Here is a 4,123-nt window from a genome sequence, read left to right as displayed (position 1 = left end):
CTGCTAATTTGAAACCAAATACCTCTTTGAAACTTTGATGCATATGTATGCTGGGCTTGTTCAATGTATATCCTTTGTTCTAAAAAGGTATAAGACTGTACTGAAAACCATGCTTCTCCAGAATGTTTTCTTCTTTTGTGGAAACTGCCTTCCCATGTTATAATCCTCACCCTGGCTCAACTGAAGCTCACCTTATCTTTCTTATCTATAGAATGGTTATTGGTTATTTTGTGTTGACAATTTTTAGAAGAGTTTTAGACTTACAGAAAATTTGAGCAGATAGCACAGAGAGTTCCCATATATCCACCCCTATGTATAATTTCCCCTATTATTAGCATGTGATGTTAGTGTGGTACATTTGTTATAAGTAATGAGCCAATACTGATACATTTTTATTAATTAAAGACCATAATGTATTCATATTTCCATAGGTTTTACCTAATGTCCTTTTTCTGTTGCAGGATCTCATCCAGGATTCCTTATTACACTTAGTTGTCATGCTTCCTTAGGCTCCTCTTGGCTGTGACAGTTTCTCAGACTTGCCTTGTTTTGGATGACTTGACCATTTTGAGGAGTACTAGTCAGGTTTATTGTAGGAAGCCCCACAATTGGAATTTGCCTCATGTTTTTCTCATGATTAGACTGGGGATATGGATTTTTGGGAGGAAAGTCAGAGATAATATGCCATTTTCATCACATAATATCAAGGGTACATTCCATCAACCACATATCACTGTTTTTTTTTGTTTTGTTGGGTTTTTTTTTTGGTGAGGAAGATTGGCCCTGAGCTAACATCTCTGCCAATCTTTCTCTATTTTGTATGTGGGACACCACCACAGCATGGCTTGATGAGAGATGTGTAGGTCCATGCCCAGGATCGAAACCTGCAAACCCTGGGCTGCTGAAGTGGAGTGCACAAATTAACCACTATGCCACCGGGCCCCACTTGTCACTGTTGATTGACCTTGATCACCTGGCTGAAGTAAGTTTCTCTATTGTAAAGTTACCTTCTTTCCCCTTTTCCTATTGTAATCTTCCGAAGAAGTTACTCTACAGAGCCCACACTTAAGGAGTGGGAAGTTACGCTCCTTCTCTTAAACATTTGTTAAAGCAAATACTTGATGCATGATTTGATTCTATAAGGTAGAGATGTACGTCATTCTGATGTGGAACCTCTTAATCTCAAGTTCATGTGCCCGACGCACAGGAAGCCAATCACTGAGACACTGATTCTTGGTGGTAGAGAAAGATTTATTCAAATTGGACAAAACAAAAAGGGGGGAGGATAGGTTCTTTCAAATCTGTCTTATACAAAGAAGAAAGCAGGAGGTCTTTATAGAGGTAAGGGGCTTGGGAGGAGCAGTTTTGGAAAAACAAAAGGGGAAGTTGTTTCTTTCACTCCAGAGAAGCCCTTGGGCAATCAGACTTCTGGGCATCAGTGGGAGCTGAGGGCTAGTTATCTGGTGATCGTAACTTTCTTAAAGGGATTCTTTTTCTTCTGCAAATCGAGCTCGTAAATCCGTGTGACACCTGAGTCAACCCTCAGGTTAAACAAGGAAATAGCACATTAACAAGCTTATGATGATGTGTGGATTAACTTCTTTTCTTCTGTGTCTGTGTTGGGAGCAAGGTCAAAGGGTAACCATGTTCTTATTGAATATTTACAGTAACCCTCAGGTACCTGGCTTCAATTGCCTGCCTTACCCAATTCTCCTTTTAAGGAAGGTTGCCTCTCCCCAAAGCCCCTGCCAAATGGACAACAGGCCACAGGACCATGATTGGGACAGAGACGACCATCTAACCTTCAGTATTTATTCTGTTCAAACTGAATGATTAAATGACTTTTGTGATTTTGTTGGCATTCATTATTATTCAGTTCTCTCACATTTAAAAAGTCATTGACTCTCTTTAACAAATACAGTTAGGGAATCCTCATTTTGTTTGATGCATTGCAATCATACTTTCTGAAGAAAAGGTTCCCAAAATTCTTGTTGACTTTTTATATTTTACTTTTTTGAGGAAGATTAGCCCTGAGCTAACATCTGCTGCCAATTTTTCTCTTTTTGCTGAGGAAGACTGGCCCTGAGCTCACATCCGTGCCCATCTTCCTCTACTTTATATGTGGGGTGCCTACCACAGCATGGCTTGCCAAGCCTTGCCATGTCCGCACCCGGGGTCTGAACCTGCAAACTCTGGGCCGCTGAAGTGGAACACACACACTTAACTGCTGTGCCACCAGGCCAGCCCCTTGACTTTTTAAATACTCCATTAAGTGAAGCCTACTTATTTCTTGTTCATGGTTTTCAGTATTTATTTAGCAGTAAGATTATGCAAATTGAAAGAGGAACAAACAGCATTATGAAAGTGCTCCATTGCTTAAAGACACTTGTTGAATATGTTAAAGAAAGAACTGATGAGAAACGTATCATTTTAAGTGCCTGTTCTTTTTTTTTTTAATTGAGGTGGGTTTTTTTGACTGAGGAAGATTTGCCCTGAGCTAACATCTGTTGCCAATCTTCCTCTTTTTGTATGTCAGCCACTGCCACAGCATGGCCACTGATGAGTGGTGTAGGTCCACACCCGGGAACCAAACCCAGGCTGCTGAAGTGGAGTGTGCCAAGCTTAACCACTAGGCCACCAGTGCTGGCCCTTAAATGCCTTTTCTTTCTTTCTTTTTTTTTTTTTTTTGGTGAGGAAGATTGTCCCTGAGCTAATATCTATGCCAGTCTTCCTTTATTTTGTACGTGGGACACCACCACAGCATGGCTTGATGAGAGGTATGCAGGTCCATAACCAGGATCCAAACCCGTGAACCCCAAGCCACTGAAGAGGAGTGCATGAACCCAACCACTACCTCACTGGGCCAGCCCCCTTAAGTGCCTATTCTTAAAAAGGGCAACAATACTTATGAACAGGGAAAGATATTCCAACTCGAAGTGGACAATGATTATGGCACTTGCCATAACTGTCTTTTCAAACGGATTCCCCCCCTTGAAGAATTTGACTCTTTTACCTGGACATGCTTAAATACTCATCCAGCAAGGGAACAAGTGAAGTCATCATGTGTAGTGTTGAAGAAGAGGGGAATCAAAATTGATGACAATGTTCTTTTTTGTGGATAACAGTTTAAATGCCATTGACCAAAAGATGAAAAGTTATCCCGAAGAATAGAAAAGCAGTTCATGCCATGAAAGATGGTGTTATATGATTCAACAAATCAAATTTGAAGGGCGGTTCTTGGAGTTATTGATTTTATTCCAGTACATGTTCAGGCTACCAGCTCACCTGATAACATCGAGCATGTTTTCTCTTTAATGTATGTTCAATGAAGAAAAGAATGAAATAATTTGGATGTAGAAGCTATGTTACTATGTACTCGGGACATAGACTGTAATTGCAAGAAACCTTATAAGCAAATTCTGCAAAATAGTAACTATTAAGAAAAGCCAAATCATCAGGGAAATATAATTAAAGAGGTATGTAATTTAGATACTTAAAATTTATTTTGGATAAACACAAATAATTTTTAGTTTAAGTGTGTCTCACGCAATGTTTTTCTTTTATCTCAGTGTACATATGCATAGGTAATTAGAAATAATTCAAATTTAACTGGGTGTCCTACGGGTTTCTTTTAATCCTTTTTTTTCTTGAAATTGTGGAAAGAGCATTTAACATGAGATGTACTCTCTTAATAAAACTTTAAGTATACAACATATTACTGTTGCCTTGTGTTTTTATTTGCTGAATCTGGCTACTCTAGTAACGCCAGGATCTGAACTCAGATCTTCTGACTCCAAAGCCCGTGATCTTTCCACTGTGACCTTCCCTCTAGTTGATTTCATAAAATAACCAACCGCATGAGTATGTTTCAAATTAAGTTTTCCAGGGGCTTTTTCATATTTTATTGGTGACCTAGACATCTGGAGAATGTCCCTGGGGAAATACAGAATCTCATTGTTATGCCTCTCTTTGCAGCCATTAGAGCATTCTGCTAGACAGTTTGTTGAATTAGGCCATGCTGAAGATTCTCTTTGTTGTTGAAAGATCAAGTCAACAGAATTCTGGGTTTAGCCTTTAGAGCAGCTCTGTGATGTTTGAAATGCCGTGCAATCAGCTTAGAAGG

The 4,123-nt window shown here is 39.5% G+C and overlaps 1 long non-coding RNA gene across 1 annotated transcript; it reads left to right on the top strand.

Annotated features, from left to right (window-relative positions):
- The first annotated feature begins 839 nt into the window (after positions 1 to 839).
- LOC139041151 (uncharacterized) lies at positions 840 to 3,715 on the top strand. Its single transcript, XR_011495895.1, has 2 exons — positions 840 to 982; positions 1,668 to 3,715. It is a non-coding gene; the product is annotated as an uncharacterized lncRNA (long non-coding RNA).
- Positions 3,716 to 4,123: the final 408 nt, after the last annotated feature.

The sequence above is a fragment of the Equus asinus genome, chromosome 20 (genome assembly GCF_041296235.1).
Source record: "Equus asinus isolate D_3611 breed Donkey chromosome 20, EquAss-T2T_v2, whole genome shotgun sequence".
NCBI classification, from domain to species: domain Eukaryota; kingdom Metazoa; phylum Chordata; class Mammalia; order Perissodactyla; family Equidae; genus Equus; species Equus asinus.
The sequence above is the reverse complement of the archived record's forward strand: the minus strand, read 5'-3'. Positions and strand labels throughout refer to the sequence as shown.